The sequence below is a fragment of the Aquarana catesbeiana genome, linkage group LG09, assembly GCF_042186555.1.
Source record: "Aquarana catesbeiana isolate 2022-GZ linkage group LG09, ASM4218655v1, whole genome shotgun sequence".
Taxonomy (NCBI): domain Eukaryota; kingdom Metazoa; phylum Chordata; class Amphibia; order Anura; family Ranidae; genus Aquarana; species Aquarana catesbeiana.
The window spans coordinates 51,363,058-51,377,235 of record NC_133332.1 but is presented as its reverse complement, the minus strand read 5'-3'; positions in this window follow the sequence as shown (position 1 = coordinate 51,377,235).

Sequence of the window (14,178 nt, the reverse complement as noted above, 5' to 3'; positions counted from 1 at the left end):
CTAATGCTCTAATCCTCCCTCCTAGATTGTAAGCTCTAACGAGCAGGGCCCTCTGATTCCTCCTGTATTGAATTGTATTGTACTTGTACTGTCTGCCCTAATGTTGTAAAGCGCTGCGTAAACTGTCGGCGCTATATAAATCCTGTATAATAATAATAATAATAATGCTGTCTATGAAAGTACTTTGCCTAACCATCTATGTTTGCTGCAAATATTCTGTAGTCAAAACATCCATTCAATTTATTTTAAATGTATCTAAACACACCACTAAAGATATAATAAACATGTTGCAGCTTATCGGTCCTTAGATGTCATGGCTCCATTACTGTAGTTTCCTGTTTTCTTAATTTTCATGTTTCTGCAAATAACACAGTTCCTGTATAGGGTGGTGACACTTATTCACTGTTTTGCTTCTTTGAGGTTCGTGTTGTCACCATAGGACAGGACAAGAGAACATTTCACCATCTCCTCATTTACATGGCATCAGGGGGAAATGTTCTGCAGTCCACAGAGAAGCAACGGTCAGGGCTGTTAACACTGCTTAGGGTTTTTTGAGGCAGTAAGTTGGCAGCTAAAAACAGGATTTTAGAAACATTTCTGGCAGGATCACCATCCAACTTGCAGGCTGGAGGTGTATCTTGAACCAACTGGTGCATCAGGACTGCAGTGCAGGTCAATGACCAAGCTGTGTCCATATCACAAGGCTGATTGAACAGGATCACAAATTATTGCAGTTAATGCAGATGCACAGTATGTATTTCAAATGTGTCTTTAGCAGTTTGCATTGAGCTTAGTCTTAATTTATTTTGCCCTAAAGGCTTGGTGTTACATTGTCTTTACCACACTTTCCATGATGTCACCAGTGTAGCAAAGGGTGAGTGTAGAAGAGGAAGGGTTTTGGCTGGAGGTTGTCAAGAAACATTCACATTAATGAGGCCACAGTGAATCTCTAACAGTTTTCACCACTCAGGGAAAATGAAGCTCCTTCTGTTCATCTACATATTTCCTTTACTCTTTTGCTGCCTTGTCCTACAAAAAGGTAGGAAACTATAAAACTTCCACTATCAAGGATGTGTATTAGGATTATTTATTCTAATTGGGTACTGATAATGGTACCAGGGCACTTAAGTTAGCTAAACAGTAGGGGGGATTATTGTTCTCCTGGGGGTTCCTTTATCATCCATACTGAATGATATTTCACAATTGTCTAGGGGTACCTTAAATTTAATATATACACTGAAGAATCAATATGTTAAGTTTCATTTTTGGGTTTAGATACAGTGTATCTGTAGCCATAGAGCCACAAACAATGCAGATAAATTGCTAATGATTTAATTTTCATCAGCCTGTAGGAACTGTTTTTGTTTTAGGAATCATAGCAAATATGATTTTTCCTGGATCTACTTCTAAAGTGTCTCCTGAAACAGAGAAAACAAAATAAAAATAGTTCACATAAAGATCACATAAGGTAACATTAGATAAAAATATGAGACGTAATATTTGTGTTAAAAAGGAAATTAAAAAAACCCAAAAATAAATAAACCAGCTGCCAGTAGAATGACCAATATATAATAAAACACAAAAAGGATTCACCTTAGGAACAGCCACGGCAGAAGAAAGAGGGACTGTTTAGGGTGCATATATCGATGTGAAAAAGCAAAGCAAATATACCGCGCTGTCTACAAAAAATGTAAGGGAGCAGGGACATTCTGCTGAAGTCACTGTTTTATTTTAAGCGCTCTTTTATCAACCAAAATGTGAGTGTATTTCCTCCTTTTTTTTCAATAAATAACTTCTGATTTAAACAGAATTACACTATGTGCCTACTTTTTCTTCCTTTTCATAAATATATCCCATTGGAGAAACCATCCATGTGGTTTTCTGTCTAAAATTTACCCCATAGAGGTCCACTGTTGGAGTTGGTCTTCTGGCTGGAGGTTGTGTCCATTGTGACAGTTTTCCTTGGGTGTGTAGCCCTACAAGCCTGATTGACCCATTAGGTGTATACCTATTTGGGTTCAGTCGTTCTGTAAGCCTTTTGACTCTCTGGTGGTGGATCACTTATCAGCAAGTTTGGGCACGTTTTTCTATGTCACACTGTTACCCAGTCCAAGTGTCAGCTATTATTGGATATTTATCAATTATTGTTTGGTTCACCTTTCCAAACATTTAGGATCTGTTTCCTTTTTCTTTGGACATTATTATTGGACATTATTCACATAATTCCTATTTGCATATTTGTTGATATGACACTCAGTATATCATTTTTATTTTAGGTATATTACATTTGTATATTTTAGTGTATACTTATGTGTCTTATATGTGTATCTATACACTGTATTGTCTTGAGTTTATTCTCATATCATCTGTGTGCACTTTTTCATATATATGTTTATGTGCACTGTTTTATATATTGTTTTCAGTTCACTTTGAGATTAATTTTGAGCGCTGCACTCATCTTTCACATAGGGTGCATATATCCAATTGAATTGATCAAATAATTTGTAGACATTCATTTATTTTATATACATAAATATGGAAAGTATAGCTTAAAATAAATAGAAAGATACATTTGTAACAGAATACATTTCCATATTGCCTTTACCCATTTTTAATACAATTTGTAGAACATACTGATACTACATACATGCATGTTATTTGTTACGTATACAGTATTACGTATACAGTATATTTCAATGTTGAAAAAAGATCACTGTAGTAAAGGATAGCTGGCAAATTGAGGCTTTTTCAAGCAGCAATGGAAATATGTATCTAAAATATGCAATAATAATTAGTACATGTATTACTAAATTTAGAACGATATACAATGTTGGAATATGAAAACTTCAGCACTAGTTAAGACTTACAAATAGTGTAACAACAGTAGTGAGACTCCTCAACATAAAGGTGCTTATACGTATGTTAATGATGAAACGATATCATGGATTATTAAACAACACATATATAAAGTGCAACAATAAATTTCAGAAGAGCAAATTCAAAAAGTCTTAAAATGTGCAAACAATAATAATACAGATCCTCCACAGTGTAAAATAAAGGCCTCCGCCACAATGATCAAAATAATTCCAAGATGCGGATGTATCACTTCTTTTTCACAGGTGCGATGACTTTTATTATGAATGAGACTCCAATAATCGCCCCAGTGAACCACCACCATCACAATGGAATGCAAGGCTTACTGAAAGGTTGGACCTCGATGCCTAGAGGTCAGTCTAATGCCGTGTACACACGGGCGGACTTTGACGGACTAGGTCTGGCGGCAGAGGCGTCGCCAGGGGGTGGCTATTGGGGCTACAGCCCCGAGCCTGGGGCCAATAGCCCAGAGTCTTTTGTGCCAGTGCAGAATGCAGGGGACAGGGGCGATTGAGCCGTGGTAGCGCTGGCTCCAGCTCCAGCTCCGCCCCCGCCTGACTCTACTTTTGATCACTGGTTGCTATAGCCGCCTAGCGGCTAGCAACCAGTGACGTCACTGCCCACACTGCCCAGCAGTCAAAGCGGAGGAGGATTGCACTTCCTCCTCCTCCGCGATAGTGCTCATGGGGCCTGCAATTTGACCGTCCCTCCGGTGGCGGCATCAGTGCAGAGCAGCAGGGATGGGGATACCTGGGCAGCCGGGAAGAGCCCAGGAGGGAGAGAGAAAAGACACCGCCACCCTGAGCAGCATCCCCAGCGTCTCCCAGAGCCTGCACTCCACCTATCAGCGTGCTGTGACTGGAACAGGAAGAAGGCGGGATCGATCGGCGCTCGAGCGGGCGCCTCTCCTCATCTACTCTGGCAGCCTCACACACCAGCACCACGGCTGAGCTGCTGCTGCAGGACCCGGACACATGAAGTCTGAAGTCTGTTTCCTTCTGGTCAGGTAGGTCAGTCAGTGTGTGTATGTCAGGTACCAGGTCAGTGTATGTAGGTCAGTGTGGGTCAGGTAGGTCAGTGTGGGTCAGGTAGGTCAGTGTATGTCAGGTAGGTCAGTGTATGTAGGTCAGTGTGGGTCAGGTAGATCAGTGTGGGTCAGTCAGGTAGGTCAGTGTATGTAGGTCAGGTAGGTCAGTTTGTGTTGGGTAGGTCAGTGTGTGTCGGGTAGGTCAGTGTGTGTCGGGTAGGTCAGTGTATGTCGGGTAGGTCAGTGTATGTCGGGTAGGTCAGTGTATGACGGTCAGGTAGGTCAGTGTGTGTCGGGTAGGTCAGTGTGTGTCGGGTAGGTCAGTGTATGTCGGGTAGGTCAGTGTATGTCGGGTAGGTCAGTGTATGACGGTCAGGTAGGTCAGTGTATGACGGTCAGGTAGGTCATTGTGTGTCGGGTAGGTCAGTGTATGATGGTCAGGTAGGTCAGTGTGTGTCAGGTAGGTCAGTGTGTGTCGGGTAGGTCAATGTGTGTGGGGTAGATCAGTGTATGTAGGTCAGTGTATGTCAGGTAGGTCAGTGTGTGTATGTCAGGTAGGTCAGTGTGTGTCAGTCAGGTAGGTCAGTGTATGTAGGTCAGGTAGGTCAGTGTATGTAGGTCAGTGTGGGTCAGGTAGGTCAGTGTGGGTCAGTCAGGTAGGTCAGTGTATGTAGGTCAGGTAGGTCAGTGTGTGTCGGGTAGGTCAGTGTATGTCCGGTAGGTCAGTGTATGACGGTCAGGTAGGTCAGTGTGTGTCGGGTAGGTCAGTGTGTGTCGGGTAGGTCAGTGTGTGTCGGGTAGGTCAGTGTATGTCGGGTAGGTCAGTGTATGTCGGGTAGGTCAGTGTATGACGGTCAGGTAGGTCAGTGTGTGTCGGGTAGGTCAGTGTGTGTCGGGTAGGTCAGTGTATGTCGGGTAGGTCAGTGTATGTCGGGTAGGTCAGTGTATGACGGTCAGGTAGGTCAGTGTATGACGGTCAGGTAGGTCATTGTGTGTCGGGTAGGTCAGTGTATGATGGTCAGGTAGGTCAGTGTGTGTCGGGTAGGTCAGTGTGTGTCGGGTAGATCAGTGTATGTAGGTCAGTGTATGTCAGGTAGGTCAGTGTGTATCAGTCAGGTAGGTCAGGGTATGTAGGTCAGGTAGGTCAGTGTATGACGGTTAGGTAGGTCAGTGTATGACGGTCGGGTAGGTCAGTGTGTGTCGGGTAGGTCAGTGTGTGTCGGGTAGGTCAGTGTGGGTCAGGTAGGTCAGTGTATGTAGGTCAGTGTGGGTCAGGTAGGTCAGTGTAGGTCAGTGTATGTAGGTCAGGTAGGTCAGTGTGTGTCAGGTAGGTCAGTGTATGACGGTCAGGTAGGTCAGTGTGTGTCAGGTAGGTCAGTGTGTGTCAGGTAGGTCAGTGTATGTAGGTCAGTGTGTGTCAGGTAGGTCAGTGTATGTCGGGTAGGTCAGTGTATGTGGGTAGGTCAGTGTGGGTCAGTGTGTGTGTAGGTCAGTGTGGGTCAGGTAGGTCAGTGTAGGTCAGTGTATGTAGGTCAGGTAGGTCAGTGTGTGTCGGGTAGGTCAGTGTGTGTAGGTCAGTGTGTGTAGGTCAGTGTGGGTCAGGTAGGTCAGTGTAGGTCAGTGTATGTAGGTCAGGTAGGTCAGTGTGTGTCGGGTAGGTCAGTGTATGTCGGGTAGGTCAGTGTATGACGGTCAGGTAGGTCAGTGTGTGTCGGGTAGGTCAGTGTGTGTCGGGTAGGTCAGTGTATGTGGGTAGGTCAGTGTATGACCACCAGGTATGTCAGTGTGTGTCGGGTAGGTCAATGTATGACGGTCAGGTAGGTCAGTGTATGTAGGTCAGTGTGTATCGGGTAGGTCAGTGTGTGTGTCAGGTAGGTCAGTGTATGTAGGTTAGGTAGGTCAGTTTAGTGGTCAGCATGTGAGCTTACCCCCTGCCACACAACCCCTCCGCCCAACCAAAAAAACCCAGCGCCACTAGAGGCCCCTCCCCCGTCCCGGCCTTGGACTTCGGGCTGAAGCCCCTGGTCTTTTTGCCACCTAGCAACGCCCCTGTCTGGCGGACTTTCCGATGGACTTTCCAATGGACTTTCGAATGAACGGACTTGCCTACACACGATCAACCAAAGTCCAACGGATTCGTATGTGATGACGTACGACCGGACTAAAATAAGGAAGTTCACAGCCAGTAGCCAATAGCTGTCCTAGCGTTGGTTTTTGTCCATCAGACTAGCATACAGACGAGCAAACTTTTCGTCCGGACTTGAGGCCGTCGGACTTTTGGGAAAAAAAATTCAGCTGGAGCCCACACACGGTCGAATTGTCCGATGGAGTCCGGTCCGCCGGACCTAGTCTGTCGAAAAGTCCGCTCGTGTGTACGCGGCATTAGCATGAGTATGGTACAATCCCAATATAGGATTAACAAATGGACCACAGTCACCTCATCTGCTTCTGATGTCACATTTGGCCATCAACAGAAAGATAGTACTCCAATAGTGTGGATCAACCAAGATTTTTTTTCTTGTAAAAACAGTTAGCAAAAAATGCTCATATATATCATGTATATATACAAAAAATTGTATGGTGTTGACAAATAGTAATGAACACCAATGAAATAAAATTTGTAATACTTTTAATGAGAAGTTAAAAATATATAAACAAAACCACTTGGGTCATAAATGATCAATCATCTTTTAAACAGAAATTGTTTTTAAAAGCTGAATATTCGCTTGTGACCATCTGTATCACCAATTGTTGATCATTTATGACCCAAGTAGTTTTGTTTATATACCGGTATTTTCAACTATATTCTCATTAAAAGTATTACAAATTTTATTTAATTGGTTTTCATTACTATTTGTCAGCACCGTTAAATATTTTTTTTTCCTCTCTTCCTTCATACAACTAACTATTTGGGATGAGGTGCTAATCTTTTGGGTGTTCTACCTCAAGACGGACTAACCCCATAAATGTTACAGTATTAAAGGTTATGACAGCATATACAGTTTCCAGGGAAATGATGTCTGATAAGCATAAACGGGGCCGACATGGTCAACTGACCAAAAGAGACAAAAGGACATTGCATAGGATTGTGAACCAGATTTTTGCATGAAGAATGGTATCAGATTCCATTTTCCACCATCAAAGACTTACCGTATATACTCGAGTATAAACTTATTGACCCGAGTATAAGACGAGGGTGAGAAATGCACAGCTACTGTAAGTGGAAAAGAGGGTCAACAATGCCCATTTGCTGCAAACAAAATTTGGGGTCTCTGAACCCAAATGGTCCCGAAATGACATTGCTGCAGATGGACACAGTTGACTGATTTTGGGGCCCTGTATCTCGGGGTCACTTAGCGCTAGGAACCCCAGCTTTGGATATGTTGTGGAACCAGTTCCACTGGGTTTGCACACAAAATTTGGGGTTCCTAGCACAAAGTGGCCCTGAGATACGGGGCCCCAAAGTCGTTTCGGAAAATGAATTTTTTTGCTGCAGAAAAGTGCTTGACTCGAGTATAAGTCGAGGGGGGCACTTTCAGCACAAAAAAATGTGCTGAAAAACTCGACTTATACTCGAGTATATACGATATATTTGTCAGTTCCCAGGAGAATTCAGGCTGTTTTGGAGGCCAAAGGCGGTCCAACACCATATTAGGCAACAATTTCTTTTACCATACCATACTTGTTTTACATCATTTTGCCCAACCACTATGTATGTGTGTGTGGTGGGTGGGGAATCTCCAACCTACAGCTCACTGTCCAAGCAATGACTGATAACTTCTGGGCTTGGATGAACTTGAGTTTGGACCAAGCCTAGGCCTGAACCCAAGCTCATCACACACATATATATATAGATATATATATATATATCTATATATATATATAGATATATCTATATCTATATATATATATCTATATATATCTATATATATAGATATATATATATAGATATATATATATCTATATATATATATATCTATATATATAGATATATATAGATATATATAGATATAGATATATCTATATATATCTATATATATATAGATATATATATAGATATATATATATTTACAGTTGTGCTCATAAGTTTACATACCCTGGCAGAATGTATGATTTCTTGGCCATTTTTCAGAGAATATGAATAATAACACAAAAACTTTTCTTTCACTCATGGTTGAGCCACTCTGGGGAGATCTCAAATGTGCAGTTCATGCAAGACAGCCCAAGAAATTACAGGAACTGGAGGCTTTTTTCTAAGAGGAATGGGCGACTTTACCATCTGAGAAGATAAAGAGTCTCATCCGCAAATACCACAAAAGACTTCAAGCTGTCATTGATGTTAAAGGGGGCAATACACGGTATTAAGAACTGGGGTATGTAAACTTTTGATCAGGGTCATTTGGGTAGTTTCTGTTGTCATTATGATTTAAAAAGAGTAAACACAGTTGACTGATAATAAATGGCTTCAGCCAAACACTAACCATGAGTGAAAGAAAAGTTTTTGTGTTTTCATTCATATTCTCTGAAACATGGCCAAGAAATCATAAATTCTGCCAGGGTATGTAAACTTATGAGCACAACTGTATATATATAGGTTATATTATGTATACATTACATTATGTCATAATGCTGTTATGTACATTACAGATTTTCTATTAATCTATACATTGTGGCTTTTTTCAAATTCTGTTCTTCTGCAACAGATACCCATGTGGAAGAGATGCAGAAAATTAAAGTTGAAGTCGGGGAGTCTGTGATGTTAAGCTGCAGTAAGCTGAAAGACAATATTTTCTCTGCAGAATGGTCCTTGTTCCCTGGGAATGAGAGCCTCACCTCCCACAACCGTTACAAAGATAGATTGGAGTTCACCAACGACAACCTGAATGTCAGTATTAAAAACCTGACAAAGGAAGACTCTGGGCTTTACTGTTGTTCTGTGAAGACTACAAATAAAGAAGTAAAGCATTTGATAATGCTTGTTGTTAAAGAGCCATGTATTTGTAAAGGTAATGTATCATTACTTGATTAGCACCTTTTAATTGAGAAATGAATCCAGTGGATAAATTTGTTGCCAACTGCAATTTTAAGAGATTGAGATGAGATTTGTCATCACAGTGCCCTGTGTATAAAGAACAATAATTTACATTATAATGTGGAACTAGGCGTGCTCTGTGGTAACCAACACATGCTGATGCTGCCATATTTAGTCTTGATATTTAGGTTTTAATTTCCTCTTTTTTTGTGGACTTCAGTTTCTAGACTAAATATCTAATCCGGTCAACTGTAATGGTATTTTCTATCTACAAGGTGGTCCTACATACTGCTTTTTGCTGTTGGGTAGTATTTTTAAAAATAAATCGCGATGCTACAGATTTTCCACTAATTGGTAATGAACAGTAAAGGTGAATTTTACATTCTATAGCCTGCCGTGATTGCAGTGGCGGCCCATGCATTGTGGGCACACGGGCGCGCCCCCCTATCCCTGCCGCCGCCTCTCTATCCATGCGCCCCACCCCTTTCATGAGGCCGGGTGCAAGGATTTCTATGGCGGGGTGTTTTTTTTTTTTTGAAGCACCGAGATTAGAGCCAGAGGCTCTAATAGGCTCTAATAGCCTCTAATAGGCTTCAGAATAGGGTGGGATCGGGGCGCATAGAGTGTGCCCCAATTCCACCCAATTGTGTGACCATAGCGAATTAATTTTCGCTATTTTCATGCTAAACTGCCTCCCCGCCAATCAGGAAGCAGGTCGGTGAGACCTTTTTCCTGATTGGCCAAAGCACCAGGCAATCCTATTGGATGCCTAGCGGCGCTTTGGCAAGCGGAGGAAGAATGAGGAGCAGACACCTCCTCCGCTGCTGCTGCCCGCACTGTGGGGGTGAGTGGAGACATGGCATGATCCTTTCCACAGCACGGTAAGAGCGGACCTCAAGAGGGGGGGCAGGGGGGTTGTGCTGTCAGTGCAGTGAGCCCCGTGCCGGACCTCCCGCGGGGGGGGGGGGATTCTGCCAGTGGAACAAGCTCTGAGCCGGACCTCCCATGGGGGGGGGTGTTGCTGTCAGCTGTAAAATGAGCCCCGAGTCAGACCTCCCACACAGGGGGGGAGGCTATATATACTGATCTGTAATGCTGGGCTATATATACCTATCTGTAATGCTGAGCTATCTACCTTGATCTGTGAGGCTGAGCTATATACTCTGTCCAGTGATTCTGGGGCTGTATACTCTGTCCTGTGATTCTGGGGCTGTATACTCTGTCCTGTGATGCTACACATCACATGTACACAGGCCCCCACTATTCTGCCTAATTGAAGCCGCAGTGGCTGAGCGCATGGAGAGATTTATTGCACTTAGCATGTCTAATCCTTGAATGAGCCATCACGCTTGGTACTTAATTAGTGGGCATTCAGGCAGGATGAAGTGTAGACATGTGCATGATGGAAAAATTTGTTTTGTTTCGTTTGGATTTGTTAATCTAGTTATTTAGTTTAGTTAAACTCAGTTGATTCCTTAAATTCGTATTTGGGATTCGTATTGTGAATTTGTATTCGGAATTCGTTCTATGTATTTTTTCAAATATTCCTATTTTTTTTGCGATTTGAAACGTTCAAGTGGAGCAGTGTTAATTTTGGCACAAATTTTGATTTCGTTTTAGTCATAGTCTTTTGACTAAAATGCCATTTTAGTTTTAGTCATATTTTAGTCATCTGAATTGTTTTAGTCATATTTTAGTGGAGGGAATGATGGAAGTCAGTAGAACTTTAACACATTCACTAAGCTCTGGGGAAAATTCCCCCTGCAAAGAACAACTTCCCTTGCAAGGGGAAAAGCCTATTTGTCTTTAGAACATCTATTCTGCTTCTGAGCTCCATCTAACCCTCTCTTTTTTCAGTTTGCAAGTTTCATTTGGGAAAATCATACCTATGAGTGACCTTGTACCCTATCTCCCACCTCCCTGTTGATTTTTGCACTATAGAGAATTGATAAACATACTGTTAGACCCCTTTCACACCGGAGGCATTTTTTAGGCACTAAAGGGCTAAAAATAGCACCTGTAAAGCGCCTGAAAAATGCCTCCCCTACAGCCCCAGTGTGAAAGCCCGAGTAGAAATAAATATATACGCTGCGCTTTCAAATATACTCTTCACATTATATATATGTGATAACCAAAGTGCAAATATGCATGTGAATCACACACCGTGATACATCCAGTAACTAGTGACTGTAAAAAGTGGCAATAGTGCAACAAATAGTTATGAATACTTAAAGTGGTTGTAAAGGTTCAATTTTTTTTTTTTTTAAATAACCAACATGTTATACTTACCTGCAATGTGCAGTTCGTTTTGCACAGAGTGGCCCCGATCCTGCTGTTCTGGGGTCCCACGGCGGCTGTCTGGGCTCCTCCCCGCTAAAGCTAACTCCCTCTGGGAAGCTCTCTTCCGGGGGGGTTAGCTTGCGGGCGCGCTCTCGAGTCCTGTATCCGGCGTCCATAAGCCGCCAATTACAGGGCTCGGCCCCACCCCCTGGCCCTCGCGTCATTGGAGTTGATTGACAGCAGCGCAAGCCAATGGCTGCACTGCAATTAATCTATCCAATGAAGAGCCGAGAACAGGCAAGAAGACTGGGCCGACATCAAGCACGTTCTCGACATGGGACTTTCAAGGGCTCAGGTACAGTAAATGGGGGAGCTGGGGGGCCTGCAATCGCTGAATGTTTTTCATATAGATTAATAAAAAGTGCTTCTATGTGCATATGTGTCATCCAATTATTTCAAAAGTGTTTCTAAAATCCATGCGATTTGGAAACTACTGTGTAGATAATCAAAAGCAAGCCACAGTGATCACACTCAGGTGCGATTAAATGATTAGGTATTAAACGCTCACCTCTGAGCGTGTGACTTTGCACTTAAGCTTAGTCAATACACGCCTGTGAACCACCTCTGGGGCTCTGCAGTTTTAACCAGACCAGTGCTTTCACACTGGAGCGGTGCACTTGCAGGACGTTAGAAAAAGTCCTGCAAGCAGCACCTTTGAGCGGTTTAGGGGCAGTGTATACACCGCTCCTCCACCGCCCCTGCCCATTGAAATGAATGACGCATTTAACCCTTTCTTCGGCCTCTAGCGGGGGTTAAAAGCGCCCAAAAAGCACCACTAAAACAACTGTAAAGCGCCCCTAAAACTAGCAGCGCTTTACCACTGACACGGCCCACTTGCAGTGTGAAAGGGCTCTTATGCTTTTCTATTATCCTTTGTGTGATTCACAAAATACAATAAATCAATGATTCACCATTTGTATACATTGTAATGCAACTCCTTATACAACTACAGTAAAGAATTATTGAATACTTCACAACTTCACTTCATTTACTAAGCTAAATCGAAAAAAAAAATTGCTAAGTGAACATGCTGTACACTTTTAGTAAATCAACTCTGTTGACTTTACCCCAGGCCAGCACTTACTAGTAGCTGATCTCTCTCTCTCTGCAGATAATAGCTGTATTCTGGATATTCTGTATCTTGTGATGGAGAACCTTCGTATTATCTGCCTCTTTACCTTAAGCATCCTGCTGGGCATTGCAGTAAAGACATCTTGTTGAGGAGAACCTGCTTTCCTGTCCTCCAAGAGTCAAGAATTCTCCATGCAGAGAAAGTGGACGACATACATAGAAAAAAAAAGGAGCAGACCGATAAAGAGCAATGGAAGGAAGAGAATTTGCCTGCATTTCTGTTTTAATGACCTCTGGTCCTGTCTACATTCATTAAAGTGCTGGTCTAAAAAACTCATTCTCTCCCTTGCTTTCTTAAGGCCTGGATTGCTTCTGCAGCCTGAGGGTTTATTCTAATAAAGAAAATTGGTTTAAATTAATAGTTTTAAGTTCATATTTCATTATGACCTCACTGTTCCCTAATAAAGATATCACATAGGGGGTGATTTACGAAAGCCGTGCTCCATCATTTTGTTTTGTGTCGGGGTCAGGGAAGTGGGGTCAAAGGGGGCCCTGTCAGGTGGACTGTACAGGGCCCCATGATTTCTAACAGTGGCCCTAATAAGAGGGATCTCTCTCATCTAATGGAGGTCTCTAAGGAAGGAGGGGGCACTGATAGAAGGGAACTGTGAGCTAATGGGTGCTGATTGCTGATCTAATGGTTGGTGATCATTAGATCAGCAGGCAGCACCCCTCCCCTACAGACCCCTCATTAGATCAGAGTCTCCTTATATCAGCACTAGGGATGAGCTGAACACCCCCCCAGTTCGGTTGGCGGCAGAACATGCGAACAGACCAAAAATTTGTGCGAACGCGCAAACCCTGTTAAAGTCTATGGGACTTGAACGTGAAAAAATCAAAAGTGCTAATTTTAAAGGCTAATATGCAAGTTATTGTCATAAAAAGTGTTTGGGGACCCGGGTCCTGCCCCAGGGGACATGAATCAATGCAAAAAAAGTGTAAAAATGGCCGTTTTTTTGAGAGCAGTGATTTTAATAATGCTTAAAGTGAAACAATTAAAGTGAAATATTCCTTTAAATATTGTGCCTGGGGGGTGTCTATAGTATGCCTGTAAAGCGGCACATTTTTCCAGTGTTTATAACAGTCCCTTCAGAAAATGACATTTCTAAAGGAATAGAAGTAATTTAAAACTGCTTGTGGCTGTAATGTAATGTTGACCCCCCACCAGCCCATAACCAGACCCATTGGGTCTGGTATTGATATTGAGGTGAACCCCGCACCCAAATTTTTTTTAAAAAGGTGTGGGGCCCCCAGGCCCTATATACTCTGAACAGCAGCAGTATACAGGCGGTCCCCGGGTTACAAACAAGATAGGGACTGTAGGTTTGTTCTTAAGTTGAATCTGTTTGTAATTTGGAACAGGTACAATTTACAAGTGTAGCTCCAGCCAAAAAATCTATTTTTAAGCATTTTGGATAACATAGGGAAGGTTTGTCATCACCCCTGTAACATTTGTTTTGCTGTCTGTACCCCTGTTCAGAAGATTTCACCTCACTTTCTGTCCCAATGACAATTGGATTTTGAAAATTTTGGGTTATTAGGGAAACTAGGATTGGTGATAAAGCATTAGTGGGGAGACACCTTTTTCCCATATTAACTCTTACAGGAGTTGTCTCCCTCCATTGTCTGTTGTTGTCTCCCTCCATTTGTGTAGGAGTCGTTTGTAAGTCGGATGTTTGAAAATAGGGGACTGCCTGTATATACTATACGGCCTGCCCTATACACTCTGTGGAAAATTGGGCCTTAGGTGTTGGTGGTACCAGAACACTGTAAG